This window comes from Tachypleus tridentatus, chromosome 9 (genome assembly GCF_004210375.1).
Source record: "Tachypleus tridentatus isolate NWPU-2018 chromosome 9, ASM421037v1, whole genome shotgun sequence".
Lineage (NCBI taxonomy): Eukaryota > Metazoa > Arthropoda > Merostomata > Xiphosura > Limulidae > Tachypleus > Tachypleus tridentatus.
In genome coordinates this window covers 51,333,070-51,355,187 of record NC_134833.1, presented here as the reverse complement: position 1 = coordinate 51,355,187, position 22,118 = coordinate 51,333,070, and the positions used below count along the sequence as shown (strand labels likewise).

General features: G+C 34.6%; 1 protein-coding gene and 1 long non-coding RNA gene across 8 annotated transcripts in view; one reads left to right on the top strand and one right to left on the bottom strand.

Moving 5' to 3' along the window:
* The window catches only part of LOC143225242 (uncharacterized), a 35,446-nt gene extending 21,524 nt beyond the window's left edge, over positions 1-13,922 (bottom strand). The window contains exons 1-2 of the long non-coding RNA XR_013013748.1: positions 13,377-13,922; positions 4,160-6,411 (exon numbers count right to left, since the gene is read on the bottom strand). This is a non-coding gene — a long non-coding RNA (uncharacterized LOC143225242). The remainder of the gene's footprint in view (positions 1-4,159; positions 6,412-13,376) is intronic.
* The window catches only part of LOC143225239 (uncharacterized), a 226,555-nt gene that overhangs the window by 31,011 nt on the left and 173,426 nt on the right, over positions 1-22,118 (top strand). The gene's annotated exons all lie outside the window — the stretch shown is intronic.

Here is a 22,118-nt window from a genome sequence, read left to right as displayed (position 1 = left end):
GCAAAATTGATAAATAGGCTCACTCCGTTTTGTGGAATATATGAGTATGTGTGATGGTTTCCACGATGTTGACATGTGGACTTAAAACTGCACGTTCCCTTAGCTGGGTTCAATAACACTGAGAACTAGTTTGAACTGGACATTGAAGAGGTAAAGAATTTTAGCGAAGTCAACATCCTAAGTAAAGAAACGCATAGCACACGCACAGATATATACGTGTGTGTGTGTGTGTATTAACACTGAACAGTCGAATAAAATAAAACAAAATCAAAGGAAGAAATGAGCTAAAAACAGGAAATCCAAACCTTAGACTAACGATAATTTGTTATAAACAAAAATAAAAAACGTTGCACCCAGCGAAATGAACCCCAGGGTACAGGCTATAATGTGAGACATAATATGTACTCTAGGTTTCTAAGTAATAAATAGTTCAATTAATTAAATGAACTGTTTTACTACAGAATTAATGAAATCCAGAACTTTGTAATACGCTACAAAGGGAGCTCCAACAGGCTCGTCCTTTCAGCTGTGGTTGCGTTATTGTGTGACGATCAATCCCATTATTCGTTTGTGATGACTAGCTAACTTCTCTCTAGTCTTACACTGCTAAATTAGGGATGGCTAGCGCAGATAATCCTCGTGTAGCGTTGTGCAAAATTAAAAAAAACAAACAATAAAAGTAGGATAAAATCAAGTAATAAAGTCTGAGAAAAAAACGACCTTAACACTCCAGATAATTCTTAGAGAGCTTTTATTTTTATTAGTGTTTCTTCTTCAAGGCAAATACATAATAACAATTATTGCAGTATCAATGAGTCTTAGGTACTAGCCCTGAAAAATGTTGGCTAAAATAAAATTAATCTTTTAATTATCCTGAGCGTAAAAGACGTTTTCTTTTTCACGTTTTTATCAACGCTTGTAAATCCCACTATAATGCCTTAAAATTCTGAATGTTAATTTTATATATCGGTGTTAAATTAACTATGGCATATGAAAAATATCGTTTTCACGTATATTTTAGTGAAGGTTTTCTCAACTTCGTCTACCATCGTTTTGATATCTTTTGAGTTTTTCACCCGGACTTGATGACGATCTTAATAAAGAACCGAAACGTTGACTACTCCTACACGTCATGCAGATACAATCCATATAAACTTCATATAAAATGTAGTATAGACTCGTTAAATCTGTCCCGATTCTTCAAAAGAAAAGAAAGAAGTTAAACTTGTCTTTTAAGTCTGAATTTAACACAGATTTTGAATTGGCCCATTGGTTCTGAAGGATTTTGGGTAATGCAGTGTCAGTTACCCAAAATTTTTTGAGTTATTAAACTCAAGTACGCTCGCACATAGTTTATATTTTGGTAAGGCTCAGAGAAATATGTATTTTTTTTTCACTGAAAGTAGGGTTTGAAATCAATGGTGTGGTTTGGTATTTTAGCACATGAACTAGGCCATTATATATAACTTTTACGGTTATTAATTTTTTCTGAGAAGTAATCGTTACATGTTGGTTTATGCTCTGTTAGTTGGTTTTTTTAATAGCTGCATAAGAGTGCGGTAAAGTAGTTTTGATTTAGTTCTTTTGGCTCGCATAAAGTGATAAACTAATGTGTGTACTTCGTGTGTAATTTTAGGCACGCAATCTGTAGGTCGATTTACGAAAGTTAAGGCGTTGTAAGAACGTGGCCAAGAAATAACAAGTACAATACAGCGTGTAATAAACTGTGCGGAAAACGTGTAATTCGCTTTGGCAAAAAAAAACAAACACAACAACGCGAAAACAGTACTTATTTGAAAATGCGGTGGTTATTCAAATATTGTGAAAAGGAAGGGATTTTGAAAGCATTCCTGATGACAGACTAAACTTAATGATTGGATATTTTACTGTTGTCAACTTTTATGCAGATTTATCGAAAAATAAGTACTGATTTGAACCAATCTGAAATTCAAATACCTAAAGGATAAAAAAAATCCTTTACTTAGATGTTCCAATTTTATTTTTCGCTGCGAATGAGATTACATAAAGAACAAGGTCGTTGTGAATTCCAGTGAAGGAACGTAGTAAAGTCCTTCCCCCCCCGATGTCAACTCCCGCTGTAAGCAGTATGCATTAAAACTTCAATACCAGTATAATAGTCCTGCTTCAAATTCGTACTGATCACACTTGAAGAAGACAGACATGTCGAAACATACAGTACGTTCCACCAGTAATAAAATTCTTCCTCGTGCTTATACATAATTGTTTACCTAGCTGTTATTATATAAGCATGATGTTCCAAGGTTCGATTCCTTGCGGTGAACACGTCTGATAGCTCAATGTGGTTTTGCTTTAAAACAAAAATTATCGCTTGCATTTCACTTATTCTATCATTTTCATGCACGGCATATAAGCTCCGCTTTCTTGGGGGCGTTATGTGTTAGATCGATAAATCGTGGACTGAAAAAAAATTTACGCGTCTATCTAAGATAGATAAACTATTAGATAGATATCTAAGATAAACAAATTAAAAATGATATTTATAATATTGTACAGAGTATGAAACACGAGCTTTTAGTTAAGACACTGTTTTACGAGTTGAAACAAAGAAATTCAACGAAGAATAAACTTTGTATTACAGAAACAAGATTGTTTATTGCAGTCTATGAAACGAACTAAAGTTAAATTATTGCAAAGTAAAGTTAGTGTTATACAGGAAAACCTAGGGAAATATACAGAAACGTCTGAATGTCCGTTCACAAAGTGATAAGCATATCGTTTTGAACGAACTGACTGCGCATCTATATTTTAGACCTAAATAAGTCGAGAAAGAGCGATTGTATTTATTGTTCATATTTTTAAGATATAACACGTGGATTAAGTGTTGTTTGTGTGAAATACTTTGCAAATTAAAAACTAAATTTGAAATCGAAGCCAGCCGTCATGTGATGATAGCGAAACTGTACCATCGTGTAAAATTATAGTTTCACTTAAGAAAAAAAAAAGCAAAGTGATTTTGAATGGAAAAGTCATTGTGTAATTCAGACTGCTCGGACAAAGGAATTTGCGAGAAAAGTTCTAAACAGACAAACCCAATCGTATTATTTATAAAGATTGTTAACATGTTTGAAAAAAGTATCAGTAATGATGATTTTTACGTTTATTAAAATATAATACATTTAAACAACCTGTTGCTAAAGGTTTGTAATTATTTGTTTGATAACACTAGAGATGCAAACATACAGTGAAAAGTAATACAAATATTCTTAAAGTTGTTGTATAATGTTTGCAATCAAAATCCAGTGAACAAGATGGAACATGGCGGTTATCTTGAAATACATGATTTTACTAAAACATTCCGATATACATGTTTGATCACACTTCAACAATGTCGATTCTGCATGTGGTGATGGAATACTATGATTTTATTAATTATTTCTCCGGTGAAAAGCGTTTGTTAAAAATCAAAGCAAGATGGCGCAAAAGAAAATTAATTATTTTTGAGAACGAAGTGAAAATGTTCTTCTCTATAAGGATTTGTTGGAGTAAAATTTGTTTTTCTTATCAACTTATGGTAAATGAAAGTGAGGCTTTTCGATTTCAGATTATTTTGAACAGAAAATAGAATTTGTGCGATTTCATTCTTTGTTTCTCGAAGAACTTTAAAATTGATTGATGTATATTTGAGAGAAAGCCTATGAAATATGGAGTTTCATTTAATTATTAGGTTGACTTGTCCTCTGTTATCAGACCACTGTTATTTAATATCGAAAATCGAAATAGTTGGCAGCGTTTTAACACTAATGCGACTTTCTCTTGTGCGGAATTAATAGAGTCAGTCTACGTTATAATTCTAAGTCACAACTCGTGAGTCATGCCCTATGGTTTACAGACTACAACTTACCACTGACTTAAGGAAAGAACTGTGAATAAAGAATTCCATAGTCTGTGGTGGGGTAATTATGTTAAGAAACTTTGTCAAGGAATATATGTTGTACCTTAAATTTAAGCTTTCAGTTGCTGTCACAAATTATTTTAATACGTCTAGATATCCATACACCTTCAATACAACAATTCAATCAGTTGAAATATTAATTTAATTAATTAAAATTATTATTATACGAATATTAACTGAAGAATAACTGACATTTTCAATTTAAAAGTGAAAATAATGGCTTACCTATGTACACTAGCGTATGAAGCAGGATTTCGAGCCTCCATTTTATACATTGAGGTGCGTCTCATATACCACTGAACTCCATAAGATTTGAAAAACTGGTTTTCAGTAATGTGTCAAGTTCTTTTGTACCTGTGATGTCTTTTAGTTTGAACGCCTTCTCACCTTCACAGGGATTCCTACGTCCATGACTGTGTATTTATTTAACCGTTTCTATTTCAAAATATCGCAGTTTCGTGTTGTAGTATTCTAAAGGCAAAATGTCACGACCACACATATCTTGTTTGGTAAATAGCATCATAAAACATTAGTAGAATAATCAACAAAATCTGGTACTGTCAATTTGCGGCTATGCACATCTTGTTGAAAACGTTAAATAAAATAACAAATTTTAAGAAGAAACCTGTATGCCCGTTACTTTTTAGTAATGAAAATCATTACAAGGCTAAGAAAACGAGAAAGATTGATTTTCGCAATCGGAGCATAGCTCGGGCCTAATGAAAACACACTCGGAAGTAATTGCAAATTATGTTTGGACTACGAAAGATCACGTGACTACAAATAGGTGACAGATAATAATGTCGTGTGGCAGTTTAAACTGTAAGACCAAAGTTAGAGGTACTATAACCATTGATATTTTAAAATTAAAACGTGTACAAAAACAAAATTATCTCCATTAACTGAAGTAATGCTAAGTTACTGTAATAATAAAAATGAACAGTAGTAATATTACCTAAAATATCTTTCATAACACGAGTAATTTCTGACAAGGCTATGACAAAAAGGGCAGAATTTTGATCATTGTTTCCCTTACGTCACGTGCATACTATTACTGCCAAAATGCTTACGTTACAAATGGCGAATAGTTTCGTAAGTAATTTGAAATCATTGTTTATTTATGGCTTTCGTGAGATAACTTTTATTTTAGTGAAGAAACATGATTACAACACAACAGTTTATTAAAAATAGTGAAAATTTTAGATCTTGTTTGTTCCAGCTTGATAATAGATGACCTTCTTCTCTGGAAGTGAATCAATCATCAAAGTCATTAAACCGATGTGTATTTTTATTATTACATCCGGGTGCTGGTTTTTTGCTTGGTACAATGAACGGAAAATCCCGAGCGAATGTTCTGATTGAGATTGTTGGAATAATCTAGTACAAGTCACGTAGTCATTGTTTAAGTATTTTTGTTTTTTCTTAAGCGAATGTGCGTATTTAATTAACTAGTTGTTTTTATTGAATATGTATAATGTGAAGTACTGTATGGCTTAGACCACTCTCCACTTAACCATACTAAGCAAGCATCGTTATTTGTAATGAGAATACACGTGAAGAGTTCATTTTTGCGAGTTTTTTTTAATTTTTAATTTCATATGATGTTTTTGACTATAAGAGTTTTATTTCTTTCACTGGCGTCGTGATAGGATGGATAACTTCCTCTAGCATACACAGGAATGTTCCAGAGAAAGAACAGTTAAAATGGAAAAGTTTTGATTGAAATTATATGTTGGGACAAAACTATTGCCGTATCGTTGTTTATCGGATAAGTGTTTGAAAGAATCTTATTTAAAATGTTTTTAACTTGCGTTTTACATAAGTCGATAAATAAATACTCATAAGTTTTGAAGTAGCGCAAGAAGTTTTAAATTTATTAATTTTCTCAGTTTTTATATATTAAAGTTCGTCATTTATAACCCTGATTTCGTTTTGTATAAAATTTAGTTGTAGTTTTCAACAGCGGTATATATCAAATAGCAGTAAACATATTACAAACTTACCATTAAAAAATAAAAACCTAATAATGTCGTGAGAAGCATTGATTCAAAAAGGTAAAGAAAACTTTGAAACAGATTCTCTCTGTAACAGTTCTTGTGTTGGTTTCATCTTTCAATTAATGTAAACACGTACAAGGGTGTAAAATCATAGAGTGAAACAAAGAAACTTTTTCGATGACATGAGATCCAAGAAATAGCGGCAAAACTATATTTGTTTTATTTCTTTGGTAACAAGCCACACGGGACATTGTCTCTGAATCCGAGGGTTCATGATCCGTGTCCTGTTGTTGCAAAAACGCGCTCCTCACTTTAAGATGTGCATTACTTCATAAAAGTGATGGCTAAATAACGCTCTTCGCATAGACAAGAGTAACCCAAGAGTTGACGGTGGGTGCTGTTGGATAAGTGTCTTCTATCTAACGTATTATTTCAAAATTAGGGGCAACTCTTTGTAGTGAGCTCTTGTGCAGATGTGCACTGAAATTGCAAACGCACAAAAAAGTTGTGTTAGATATTAAATTACTAAATAAACTGAACAATGCTAATGTTTAAACTTAATAAACATGTATATTGAACATTCTTGAAACCGCTAAAGCACTTCATTAAATACATAAAATATGTTCTTAATTTTCACCAACAAAATAATATTACATTTAGTTCTGTATACATAATTTTATGTTTACCAAGGTTGAGGGCCCAAGATGTCGTTGTTGGAACGTTGTTTAATCCTAACTTTGGTGGAAGTGTTGATTAATACATGTAGTAAATTTTCAAAAATTATAAGCAATTTGGATAAAAACGTTTGGAGGTTTTTTATTTTATTTATTTGTTGCCATTTAAGTGTTTGCATTTGGTACACAAATGTATAAAATAAATACGTGGGTGTAGTTGTACACATTCTCATGTATTTGAATTAAAATTTCCATTAGTATTAGTTTTGTTGTACCATATGAAACCAATAAATACATTATAATTTTGATAGAAACTTATAGTAACAATCAAAAAGCAAAGTCTAATTATGGTAGGAGCTTATAGTGAATTCCAAAACTCATTTGGTAATTACGTTGAGCAGGAGCGTAGATCCTGGGAGGATGGGTGAATTACATCTCCCCTTCATTTTAGGTGGGGGGTATGGTGCATACAATCACCCCACCTACAGTTTGGTCTGTTGAATTGTATTATTGCATCACAGGCCTACAAATTGTGTGTTTTTTCATGTGATTCTTGTGTTCTTACCAATCGAATTACATAATTAGGCCTAGATGTACATCTTTAATATAGGCATGCTTCTAAGCTTTTTGATCTAAGCAGTATCAGTCAGTAGGCCTAAGTATGCATGCAAGGCTTGCAAGCAAAATCACAGAATCTACCTACGTCTTGTACGTAGTGTAAGATTAAGTAAAATTTTCATCGCAACAGATTGAACAGAGCATGAAATTCGAAAATATTACTCCCAAGCGTAAACTCCTGTGATCTAGATCTGGCAGGCCATTTGTAGCTTGTAGCTGCATCAATTTTATGTGTATATTGTGCGGTTTTCCTACGCCATTTGTTCTTATGCATGTCTAGCCGGTTTTATTGTCGAACGCCTTACTCTCCTTAGCTGCCGAATTCACTGACCATAGTGTACGTTTAGTGTACAGTTAACGACAGGTTCGTGCCACCCGGATCCAGACGCGCCCTACATCACCCCCCTCCGCTCCCTTTAGTCTGAGCCTCGATTTTACAACAGTGCTCATTAGATCTGTGTTTGTGGCCCTCATTAATCCATGAAATTTCAGATTATCACTGCCCTCTAATAAAGTGCTGGTGCTTTATGGTAAAAGAATAATATATGCTCTTATCGTAGATAGTAAAAATATTATATTTTCTTGTATAATTAAAACACAAAAGGAGCGATTTCAACGGCCTGAAGCCTCTACTCGAATTGTATTGCTAGTTTTTGTTTAGATGTTTTTATTTAATAGACATGCTTATAGACATTATATCACAACGTGTTTGCCTTTTGATGAGCTTTAACAGGAATATAATATATTTGTGATTGTTTAAGTATTTCGCGAGAAACTTGCAATTACTTGTGTTCTAACTAGCACACATTATTGTCCCAGCGATGCCCAAGCGGTCAGTCGGCTCGGTAGTCACTGTGAGGTTCGCGCGTTAAACTTAAATACATTGTACAGTTCAGTCCTACTTCCATTCTGTTCTATCTACGTTCGTTGTACATTAGAGTTTTTCAATAAAGGCTGTATTTTAGCCTGTTGAGTCATCTGGGAAGCAGATTCCAATTATGACAAGCAATCGTCTGAAACTTTCCGATATTAGACAGTTCTGCAAGCCAGTTACTACTACTATAAGTGACAATACAGATGCAGACAATCCAACAACCTCAAGCAAAGGAATAGAAACTTGCCATACACAGGTTTGGTTTTTGGAATTTCGCACAAAGCTACTCGAGGGCTATCTGTGCCAGCCGTCCTTAATTTAGCAGTGTAAGACTAGAGGGAAGGCAGCTAGTCATCACCACCCACCGCCAACTCCTGGGCTACTCTTTTACCAACGAATAGTGGGATTGACCGTCACATTATAACGCCCCTACGGCTGGGAGGGCGAGCATGTTTGGCGCGACTGGGGCGCGAACCCGCGACCCTCAGATTACGAAGCGCACGCCTTAACGCGCTAGGCCATGCCAGGCCACCATACACAGGAAATACCATGTTCATCAGAGGACGAGTCTGAAAATGCTTGCATCATGAACTACCAGATAGTTGTGAAACAAGTTTGTGCAGTAATGAAAAATCTGACACTCCACAGATATAGTGTGGAAAGCCATATCATCACAACTAATACCACGACAGACTCAAAAAGTCGTGTGCTTTCATTGTGCCAAGGCGGAAAATAGAGGCCTTTTTACAGGGAAATTGGAGAGGCCAGTGGAATATACCTTCATATCCACCGGTTTTTGCAACTGGAAAAAAGCAAAACAGAAATTCAACGAACACCAATCCTCCTCTCAGCACAAATTCGCTATATCTTCAGAAGGTTCACTTGATGTAACTCCAGTGACTGTCCAGCTACATGATGGAAAAAAGAATCAGCAGGAAGAATGCAAAAGAAGTCTAGCCAAAATATTCAGAAGTTTACGTTTCTTACTGCGTCAAGGTTTAGCATTACGTGGACATACTGATACGGAGGGGAACTTCCTACAGTTATTGATGATTCTGGAAGAGGAAGATCCTGAGTTAACGACCTACTTGTCAAAGAAAACCACATTCACATCACCCCAGGCTCAGAATAAAATAATGGAGATGTTCAGCCATCAAATACTGAGGAACATAGTACACGAAGTGCAACAAAGTAAAATCTTTGCATTAATGGTTGATGGCACTCAAGATGTTACAGGTGTCGAACAGGAAGCAGTATGTGTACGATACGTAGATGAGAACCATGACGTCCATGAGACATTTCTTGGTTTGTACAGTGTTTCCAATACAACTGGTGAAACAATATCCTCAACTATACTTGATGTACTGACTAGACTCAATTTACCACTGTCAGGATTAAGAGCACAAACTTATGATGGAGCCGCTAACATGAGTGGTGCGTACAGTGGACGCCAGGCAAAAATAAAAGAGAAGGAACTGTCAGCTTTGTTTTTTCACTGCGGAGCACACAAGGTTAATTTAATAATGCAACATTCAGTTGAAGCTTATGAGTGTGTTCGAGATTCTATCCAGTGGGCACATGAACTTGGTGTCTTGCTTCAGAGGTCAGGCAAATACAAGACAATTTTTGAAAATATTGTATCGTCAGACAGCCACAATGGTCCAGTTAAATACCTCCCTCACTTTGCCCAACACGTTGGTTGTGCTGCCTATCTGCAATTACATGTGCTAATGATCACTACAGTGACATTGTTGATTTTTTGTCTGAATTAGCAAATGAAAAATCAGATGTAGCAGTGAAAGCACGAGGTCTGCTGGACAGATATGACAAAGGAAAGACAATTTTAGGATTGTTGATGGCTCAGCATCCATTAGCTGCATTAGAGGAACTAAACCGTGCATTCCAAGCAAAATCAGCGACAGTATCTGGCATGATTGAAGCATCTGCAATGACAGTTGAGCAATTGCGGGTATTGCAAACAGAGGAAAATTACAACAAGATATTTGATGAAGCTGAGAAAAAGGTAACTTCCCTAGATCTGGTGCCTATTGAACTACCAAGCATTCGCAGATCCCCCTGAAGGATCACAGGTGATGGCTCAGCACACCATTCTGCAACGACTAGAGATTACTACAGAAGCTAATATTTTGAATTTGTGGACACAGTCAAAAAAATCTGACCACTAGATTCAATGTAGACAACAATGACTTGAGGCAATATCTGGCACTTGAGAACATGATCACATCTGGCAAGATTCGCAACTCTTTTAAACTTCTATCCAGAAATCTCTGCACCACGGCTCGAGTTTCAGTTACCCATGTTTAAAGGAACAACAAAAGCAGTATCTCTGAAAGGTGCGAAAGATGCTTACTGTAAAATGCATGAGCCAGCAGATGTTCAGTGAAGTGTTTCTTCTCATGAAAATTTTGCTTGTATGTCCAGTATCCAGCTGCAAATGTGAACGCAGCTTTTCTACATTAAGACGGTTGAAGACGTGGTTAAGGTCAACTGTGTCTCAGTGCCGTCTCAACCATGTGGCAGTTTGCTACACTCACAAAGATGAGATCGACAAGATAAATATAGAAGAGCTTATGAAATAATTCATAAACAGATCATCACAAAGGAGGTCTACGTTTGGGAACATGTAGACTAGAGGACTAAATGAATCTTACTTCAATGAAAAGTATGAATAATTATGTGCTACATTGTATTGATGTGTAATTTTCAAGAGTTCGTAAAGACATTTTAATTATTTTTATCAAACAACATGAAGAGTTTTTCAGTAGATATAAACTTATCAAGGGTAATTACTAATTTTTATAAATATTTAAAAACATAATTCATTCAATGAAAGTTGTTAGTAACCTTGTCAAATATAATGGCCATCTTTTATACTGTGCAGTGTGCAGGAATAAATTCATGTGGCAGTTAATTTGTGACATATTTGTCTTTATTCTATTAACATTTTGAAAACTGTTCACAACACTTCACTTATACAAACCTACATAGAAACCTTGAAGTATCGTGCCAACAAGATTACTCTATGACTGCATGTTTACAGCTTTCAGGTTCACGTAATCAGAGATTACCAATTTCCAAATTGAACAGTCCACATAAGTGGTTGCAAAAATCATCCTCCCCATCGGGTGTAAAAAAATCTACGCACCTAACGTTGAAAGCTTATAGTTGGATATGAAGGATAGTTAGGTTGAAAGCTTACAGTTGGATATGAAGGATAGTTACGTTGAGAGCTTACAGTTGGATATGAAGGATAGTTACAGCTCAGTTTACTAAATTCTTATATTGCCATCTCGTTTTTTCTGTAGGGTTTTCAACGTCTTGCTGAAATGTTAAATAAAAATATATTCTGTTATAAGCAAGAATAGCCTACCCTTTTATAAAGGACGTGTTGACTTGTGTTTGAAATTTCTTTTCTCTAAATAACATATCAGAAAGAGAAATTGATTTCGGAAGTTATGTTCGGTTATTTCTACTGTAGACAGCTTTGAAGTATGCTCCAAGATGCCTTTAAAAATTGAAAATATACTCTAGATAGAATTTGAAAGTACACTTGAACGAAGTCAAATCGAATGAAATTTGAGCAACTTGTAGGATTCCGAATGAATAAATATAAGGAAAGTCCCCTTTTTTTCAACTAACTAGACTTTGGGATATTTCTACTGAAAATATTGTTAAGGGTGCGACTTTTGTTTTATAACCGCAAAGTAAGTTTTGGTATTCAATTGTGATAGTAAATAAATAACTTCCAGTAATTGTTTTCGGATTTGTCATCTCTGTGTAACCAGACGATCTTATATAAATAATATTTTAAAATGTAGAATCTTGAAATTTTCCGGTTCATTGTTTTTCTACTTTAGTCGTGCTTGAGTTAACGTGATGATCAAATATAACATAAGATAAAATAGCTCAGGTAAACTTCAGTTTATACCAGTGCTAAATTCCACGTGTTCCTTGAAGTTGTTATAAATTAGGTGTCTAAATCTGTACACGACATCTGTTCATTCCATAATTCAAAATTATGAACTGTTTCGAAATACATACACATACTGAACCAGTCGAATTATTTTATTCGCAATAAATATTTTACCAGGCTAATATACGAAAAGAGTAATAAATGGTAGAGTATTGCTATAAAATGTATTTTCAATGCTTTAATTTACATGTGTGGTAATGGATGCATGATTTTAAGATCTGGAAAGTAACGAAAGTTAAGAATCGAGAAGCTTTGTGCAGTATGTCGAAACAAGATTACGCTATAAATATGAGTAATCAGTGTAGATTGAATGAGTTCAATGTTAGAAAAGGTATTCAGTGTTAGAAATGAAAGTTATTGTGTCTATTCTGTAAATTAGCTACTCAACGAGTTAGCTTGTTTATATATCGATATAGTCGGGTAGTTAGGCTTACGTATTCTGGTGTTTGAAATGTTCGTAGAAGTACATGCGTTTCGAAGTTTATGTAAAAAGAACCCAGGTTACAACGATGCTGTATTTGTAATAGTTTTTACGTCATTATATTCTTTTCTATATGTGTATGTGTTTTATTCTCTCGACTTTTATCTCCTATGATCGTTTTTTTTTCGTACTTACACTAATTTCACTGTATGTGTATTGTTGTATTGTCATCATTTTTGTCTTTTTGTTTTAAATGGGGCTATAAACTGTTCAGTATTTTTGGTCCTTCTTTATCAACAGTCTTCCGTTATCAAAATAAATTTGCATCGTTTCACTACTTGAACTGATTTATTTTTCTAACGTCTGTATCAATTATCTAGTAAAATGTCATCGCTAAAATATTCAACACTTATTATATGGTTTACAGTTTGATTAGAGCCGTAAAGTATTTATAATTTCTGTTGAATAAAACCAGTTTTTCTAAAGATAAAAACTGGAAAGAATATTTTGCACAGAAACAGAGAAATAAAATGTAGGGTGTGTGAATTTCTTCTCTTTTGTATACGATCTCGGAAGCTTTACTGATAGGAGGAAACATTTCTTTCACAGATCTTTTATTTATCAGTTATTTATGCATATATTAAAACGGTTTCAAATTTGCTTTGTCGTGAGGCAGGTGAAAGTTATGTTAAACCGCATCAGCTTAATAATATATGAAAATAGAGCTAAGGTATAAAAACGATAAACAAAGCTGAAGTTTAAACTTCGAATTTCACGAAAAAAGGTATTAGAAGAAAATATGTTACAGAAACCTTTTACAATGTGCAGATAGTATTTTGAGTGTCAATAATGTAAAATATTTACCTTTGTGACTCTTTTCGAAAAACTTCACACTACGAATTTCTAGGATCGCACTTATCAGCGATGTCAGGTCCGACATGGCCAGGTGGGTTAAGGCTTGCGACTCGTAATCCGAGGGTCGCGGGTTCGAATCTCGGTCGCACCAAAAATGCTTGCCCTTTCAGCCGTGGGGGCGTTATAATGTGACGGTCAATCCCACTATTCAATGGTAAACGAGTAGCCCAAGGGTTGGTGGTGGGTGGTGATGACTAGCTGCCTTCCCTCCAACCTTACACTGCTAGATTAGGGACTGCTAGCGCAGATAGCCCTCGTGCAGCTTTGCGCGAAATTCCAAACAAACCAAATCAACGATGTTTCTTATTTACCCCTAAAGGAAACGTAAATAATATTTTCAATAGATAGGCTAACCATTGCAGTTAACTTTTGATCTACGAACAGTCAGTCTGCAAGCTTTGGGTTGAACGTTATGACAAATGTAGAAACCATGATTATCTCACACGTGACTAAAACTTCCGCGCTCATGCGTACTGTTCAACCTGTAGTCACTTGGAAATCTTTTCTAGAGTTAGTGCCAACGTTTGTGCAAGATGTGTGTAGTTTTATATATAAATCCGTTTTATGCAACTTTTTTTATAGCGTTGTTTGTTTCGTTGGCAGATTCTTATAAATTATCTGGTGAATATAATTCAAAGTCCAGTCCACATGACGAAAAATAAATACTTTTTCTTCTTTAACGTTTCTACAAACTTGATAACTTGTGCGCTGTTGTAACTTACTGAAGGTCTACGTTACAGATGACGTTCACATTTCTCTAATAATACTAGGATTAACCAAAATTAACTTATTTGTTCAAAGTAACTCAATAAGCGCCATAGCCAACAGAGATAAACAATTCTTATTGGTTCATATTATCCACTAGGAATAATTCCCTCTCTTTTTACTCATTCACTATTCACCTGTAACTTCTAAATAACTGACCCACTTGTATTGATAACCAAGCTTTAATTAAACAGTGCGCTAATTTTCTTTTTCATCACATCATCAGGCCTGACATGGCCTGGTGGTTAGTGCACTCGACTCTCAATCTGAGGGTCACGGGTTCGAATTTCTGTCAAATCGAAAATGCTCGCCCTTGCAACCGTGGAGACTTTTTAATGTGACGGTCAATTCCATTATTAGTTAGTAATTAATACGCACAAGATAGCTGTGGATGATGTTAACTAGCTGCTTTTCCTTTAGTTAATTACTACTAAATTATAAACGGCTAGCTTCGTGTGTAATTCAGAAGAAACAATTAGATCATCTTAAGACAAGCAGCTCCGTCTAGCAAACAACTAAATCAGAAAATTAAAAATATAGCTTACAAACGTTTTATGAACAGTCCTCCTTTTCAGTTGGGCCGGCATGGCCAAGTGACTAAGGGGCTTGAACCGTAATTCGAGGGTCGCGGATTCGAATTCCCGTTACACCTAACATGCTCGCCCTTTCAGCTGTGGGAGCATTATAACGTAACGGTTAATCGCACTATTCGTTGGTAAAAGAGTAGCCACAGAGTTTGCGGTGAGTGGTGATGATTAGCAGTTGCCTTCCCTCCAGTCTTACACTGCTAAATTAGGGACGGCTAATTCAGGTAGCCCTTGTGTAGCTTTGCGCGAAATTCGAAACAAACAAATCCTTTCAGTTGAAACACCTGATTCTAGAATATCCTTTTCTTTTTTCTGAGAAAGCGTTAAAATGTAACATGTCTTTGCACTACCTTAGGTTTTTAAACATTGGTTATTTTTTGTACTTGTGTCCGGAAGAAAAAGAATCGTTGTTTCTGTTTTCTGGTACACATAAGTCAAGTAAAACTTGCCTTACATTTCAAAGAGGTATTGTAGTTATTAATATATGTTGAATTATATAAATTTTGAATATATATTTTTGTGTACGAATAACGCAAAAGTAGTTATAGGTAATTTTATACCTATATAACACGTTAAGTTTTTTTTTTGTTTTTTCGGGTTACAAACTTCTCTCTTATTCCGTATTCACTGGGTGTAAAATAGATAGGCAATACAGCTGAACCTTATTTAGTTCAAATCATTTACAGCTTTCAAAATTATGAAATAGATTAGAGTTTATATCTCTAACTATTCAGCTAATTTTAGAAACGTCTGAGTCTTGTGTAAATTGCGTTTAGTGTGTAATTAATTTTTCTAAATCATTTTCAATAGCCCAAGAGAGCTTAGTGTTTAAGTAAAGCACTAACAATTGGTTTTCCATACCTGTAGTGTTTAACAAGTAACAAACATAATATGTTTGTTAAGTAACATATTAAGTAACAAACAAATATATAATGTGTTTAAAAGTTAACTGATTTTACGAGTTTACACTGTTTTATCTGTAGAACCTTGTGGTTTTGATGTGCCTTATTGGATGAAACCTAATCATACTTTTAAGCTCAGATTTTCGGTTTTTATTTTATTTTCTTGATGAAACTATATATTATCTGAATTTATTTTCTTTAATATTACAGTAATTTTGCCATTCTTGTTTCATTGAAGTGAGAAAACAAATGTTTTTCAATAATTTTTTTTTACATGATTCGTTTGAAAAAGATGTTTTTCGCGTGGTCACATAATCCTGTAAATGGATAAGCGATGAGCTTCAGGGTTTATAACGATAAAAGTAGGTGGGCAAAATGCAGATAGCCCATTGTGCAGCTTTACGCCTAACAACAAAGATATTGCCACCACATAAGCGCTGATTGAACGACTCTGAGTTTTCACACACACACTCAGCTCCCTCATCTATAGGCTAATTTGAGCTCTAATTATAGTTTTGGATTCAGTCAAACCCTTTCGATTGATGTATTTGACCACGCCCATGATCTCTTGAATTAATTTATTTTAATCTTGCTTAAAATAATTTCAATTTGAGGGTAGGCTGGTGGATATTCTGATGAGTAATAAATAAAATCTAATCATATGTACGAGCCGTCGATGCCTCGTTTTGCTGGCGCTAAAAAATTATAGCTGATAAAAAGGAAGAAAAAAATGCCTCATGGATTAATTTACTCTAATCCTGCTTTCAAGAATTTCAAGTGTCTTAGTTATTGAGAATTTCTTCCTTTTTAACTTTTTACATGACATCACCGGTAATTGACAATTTAACTGCACGTAGTATATAAGTAGTCGTTTTATGATCAAATTGTTCATATTTACGTGATGTAACAATTTTTTTTATGTGGGGTTCTTTGACTAACACAACTCACTGGTTAACTTACCGGTTCAGTGGTTCTAGTTCCGTTACTACACAATAAATATAGTTAAATGAGAAAACTCCATTGTTACTTTGAGCCAATGGATGTGTTATAAGAGCGGTGGTTAAAAATGTATCTCTGTGGGTATTAACAGTTATTGATAAAGAGAGAACAACGTTTCGACCTTCCTAGGTCATCTTTAGGTTAAGGAAGAGAAAGCCATTCAGAGCTGTCGTTACATCCAACTATTCGGTGTGACAAGAGTTGGAGGTGGTTAGTATATTAATTAACTGCCTTCTCGTTAGTATATAATTTTAAAACTAGGGAAGGCTAACGCAGGTATCATTCAAGTAGTTTTGCGAAATTCCCTCATTATGTTTAACTGTTTGATGATCTACACGAGGATGCATTAGACTGCGTTTTACAATTTAAATACATTATCCAAATACCAGTCAAGCGTTTCAAGTATAAGAAAGCAGCGTTAGGTTTTAACATTTTTGTTGCGTTATTGTTGGGTATAAACCTTGAACGTTACGGAGTACGTGTAATTTTACTAATGAACTTGCTCGATTACTTGTGTCGTATTATTTTTGCATATACCTTTCGTATAACAACTCATAAATATATTAAAAATATGAGTGTTTGTTTTAAACAGAGAAATTTACTTTTGGATGTTAAAATGTGAAGATCTAACTATAGTTCTACAGGAACATGGGTTCGCTGTGTTATTAGCCTTGGAAAATATAGCAGTAATTTTTGTCCACAGTTATATTTAAGACCACATAGTATACTCCCCCTCCCTTTAGTGGCTCAGCGGGTAAATATGCAGACTTGTATCGCTAAACTTTGCGGTTTCGATACCCATTGTGGTCAGAGCATCGATAGTTTATTGCATATATTGCTAATATAGCAAAATCGTATCTGGTGTTATGAAGAAACAAAAATCCAACAGAAAACTATGAAGATAAACCTAATATTCCTTTTAAATGTGAGTAATGTGATGGTAAGTATTTTTATTTCCAGTGAATTCTCACCTGAAGAGGACATTTTCTATAGTTTTCACATTTAACCTTAAATTCTGCATGAGGTAAAAAATATTGTTTCATGCAATATTCATTGAATTATATTGGTTTGTTGTTTTATTAGAGAATTACTTGAAATGAAAGTGTTGAAATTTAAGGTAATAAAAGACAAATTATCTTTTAACCTGCGTCATCGTAATGAAAGTGTATACTTTTGTACTGAGAAGAATGATAATGACATATCGGCTCAAAGACATACAATTTTACTATACGCCCGATAACTAGACGACGTTAATTTCAGAAATTAATCAGTGACAATTAATAAACATGGCAACAAATATGGTCCTGTGTACCGACCTCTTCAAGTTCAGAACAACACAAAGTATCCATGACAAAACAAGCTCATCTTATAGTTTGAGCGAAACATTGTGCTCTTTTAAATTATATTAGTTACTTGTTGACAAAATACAGTAATTTTATATGTTAACCTTGATAGTGACAAATCGAACCTGCGTATTTGTGAGTGATCTAGCAAATTACTTACGTTTATGCCACTAGAGGCCGCCAAGCTCAGAGAATCCCAAGCCCGTTTTTTCTCCGATTTAATTACCCACAATATTTTGAAAATGGTAATTTTAGTAGAAGCCATAAAGTAATGGTTGAAATAACTTTATAATATTTTATCTTAATGCATGGAAAACAAAACTGTAATAAGACTGGAAAACAAGTTATAGAATAAACAACAAACTGGTTTCCAATCATTAAACTAGTTAAAGGTAGTCGCTTTCACTAGAAGGTGGCAGGCATATTTATGAAAGCCGTTAAATAAGTTTGTTGTTTTTTTTTCGCGCAACACTACACGAGGGTTATCCGCGCTAGCTGTCCCTAATTTGGCAGTGTAAGACTAGAGGGAAGACAGCTAGTCATCGTCATCCACCGCCAACTCTTGGGCTACTCTTTTACCAACGAATAGTGGGATTGAGCGTAACATTATAACGTCCCCACGGCTGAGAGGGCGAGCATGTTTGGTGCGACGGGAATTCGGACCCGCGACCATCAGATTACGAGTCGAACGCCTTAACACACCTGGCCATGCCGGGCCTCGTTGAATAATTATCCATGTTCACGGCATTTAGATTTCTTGTTTACATTTGTAAGTGAGTATGAGTTTTGTAGAAATGTCGAGTGGCATTATTTAAACCTTGTATAGTTGCCAGAAAACACTGGGGGTTGAAACAAGTTATCAATGTTAAAGCTATACTTCTGTTAGTTTGACATTTAGTACTAACATTCTGAACAATATGTTTGATATTAGTACATAACTACTGGATGTTTTAGAGAGTTCCATCACTAGAATATTGGGTTTCTTTGTAACTGATATTACAGAGGAATGAGAGCGTTATACTAAAACACTTTTTAATATGTAAGTCGTGATAAAACTAATATATAGTCGCGGTGTAACAATGTGTGCTGTAACTACATTTTGAAATTGTTTAACGTTTCGTAAGCAATATGACGCCACCGAAAATTGATCGCTTTCAAGAATAGTATGTAACAGCCTTTTCCGACGTCTATTATTGACACATCAAGATTATAAAGATGTGTTTATATATACGATTTATGATTTTTAAGACGGGTTTATCTTGTATACTTAATGGCGTTGGAAAACAAAGAAATATGGATCAACTTATGAAACCTAGACTGTCCATAAAGAGACCTGCAATTAGTCGTATCTCAGTCGCGATAAACAAAGTGGGGTGTTTTGTAATAGATGAGAATCTTTGATAACAAAGGTTAGTGGGTGGGGGTGAGACGTCCATTTACTTCAGGAAATGGCCCGGCATGGCCAGGTGGGTTAAGGCGTTCGACTCGTAATCTGAGGGTTGCGGGTTCGAAACCTGTCACACCAAACATGCTCGCCCTTTTAGCCGTGGGGCGGTATAATGTGACGGTTGGTAAAAGAATAGCCAAAGAGTTGGCGGTGGGTGATGATGACTATCTACCTTCTCTGTAGTCTTACACAACAAAATTATTGACTGCTAGCGCAGATAGCCCTCGTGTAGCTTTGCGCTAAATTCAAAACAAACTTCAATAAATAGTACATATACACAATGCAATCGATAAGGTTTCTTTTCAGCCTGATCTTCTTCTCAAAATCCATCTAGATTATGTTGCATACTATTTCCTGGAGAATGTGGGCAGCTTTGACACTGACTTTTATGGTTATGGATTTCTTCCCATTAGAAGACAATCTCCTTTTGCTGTCACAGCTTGTGCATGATTCATTTCAGGGCTCTTACTGGATGGTCTTATATGACTAGGTCAGGAGGGTTTGTCATATGATTTGCATATTCAAAATTGTTTATATATATATATATATATATATATATATATATATATATATAACACACACGTCTATGTTTGCGAGGGATTTGTTTGTTTGTGTTTTTTAACTTCATTTATAGCGCCACCTACATGGATCTACATTGCCAAAAATCTTCTGGCAGAGTCAGCCGTCACGAATTATATATTTATACGAAAATAAAACAGGATCGAAAACCCAAAGCAATGCAGGTGGAATTTGAAGAAAAGTATAAACAACATAAAAGATTTGAAGAGTTTTCAGAATATTTTCTCTGTCTGATCAATACCGCTGGAGATGTATAGTGATGACATTTTATGTTTCAGGCGTACAGGAAACTGGCTGTTCTGTTATTCTTCATCTACTCAAGATATTTATGAAATGCATATCTATGTTCACCCGATGGAATCCATTTCTACGTTATTCACCTGGACAACACAGAGACTCGGTGTCTTACAATTCCGCTAGAATGGACATTGGTATTGAACACATTCTTTGGGTTCTGTGAAATCATAAGAGAAAATGTTTGTATATGTGTAAGAAAAATTGGATACAGTGTTGTCAACTGAAGTTTTTCACTTCAAGTTTCGGAAATGATTCTTATAGAGCTTCAGTGAGTGTATTTTGTGTTGGTTGAAGAAAATTATGTTGCACAATATGAAACGAAAGAGAGCTAGTGTTAAATTGAAGTCGAATATGTGCTTAAAACGTGAAGTAGGCGAACATTTTATTTTTTGTTTCTTAACAAGTTTTGTTTTATATAATTAATGTGAATTTTATTTGAACCTGCGTCACGAAGTTTGATTGCTAGTATAAAATAGTTCTGTTGAAAAGTTCAGGAGAAATAGTTTTATTCTGTATTTATAACAGATTATAATAGACTTATCAACATTTGAAAATTAAAATCAATATTTATTACGTTTTGTCCGAAGACAAGAACAAGTATTGAAATTCGCGATTCGATCCCCGCAGTTAGCACGACACAAGTAGCCTGTTGTGCAGCGTTGCTTTTAACAACAAAGAAAGCAAACAAGAACACATAACTGAATATTATGATAAGAGATAAAGCACAGCTATGACAAAGTTTGTGCTGTTTATCTTTTGTTAACTTAGACATTTCGTGCCTATCAAGTAATCGCATATAACGTTCTTATAAAAGATCACCTGTTATTTAGTATTCTCAATGTTATTACAAATTTACTGTTTGTTTTAACGACATTCACAGTTATTGTAGTTTTCTTTCCCGTCTTAATTCATGTTGAAATAAATGATTATAGTTTCGAAATTCAACATGTTTTAGGAAGTTTTTATGTTCCAAATATCTAGTAGCGATACGATAATGATTATTTTTAATAATTTTATACGTTCTTGTATTTATCACATGGATTGTTACATGATAAGATATAAATTTGTTACAAAAACTCTTTTTTTATTTCAAATTGAATCTTAGCCGGATTAGCAATATAAAGAACAAAGTAAAGGTTGCACTGTAGTGTTGTGACTATAAGTTACTTCTGAATTATTCAGGAAAGGCCAAAGGAAAAGACAAAATTTGAGCATCGACTAAAATAATATTGTTTGATTTTCCGTTCCTATAAACAATTCACAATAAATTATTTATATTATAGTTTACATTATATTTTCGTTCCCCGCTGGGATAGAGGTAAGTCTTCAGATTTACAACAGTAAAATCAGTGGTTCGATTCCCCTCTGCGGACACAGCAGATAGCCCGATGTGGCGTTGATATAAGAAATACACACACACACACACACACACACACACACACACACACATAATATTTTCTACGTTAACTACAGTGAAACAAAGTGACTTGTATGCATATATTTATAAATATAAATAAACTTTTCAGACAACCAGGTCGTGAGTAAAAAACGAAAAGCAAAGAAGTCACACATAAGGGAAATACAGACAAAACATAGTGTAAAAATTATAGTATGGGAAAGCTAAAATATATCATAGTAAGGGAGGTATCTACGTAAATAGGACCTGCACGATTTGGGGAATACATCGTCTATCGGGTTTCGTTTTTCAAGATCCAAATCTGAAATAGAGGTAGAGCTGAAGACATTAGGAGAAGAAGGAGTCGACACTGCCC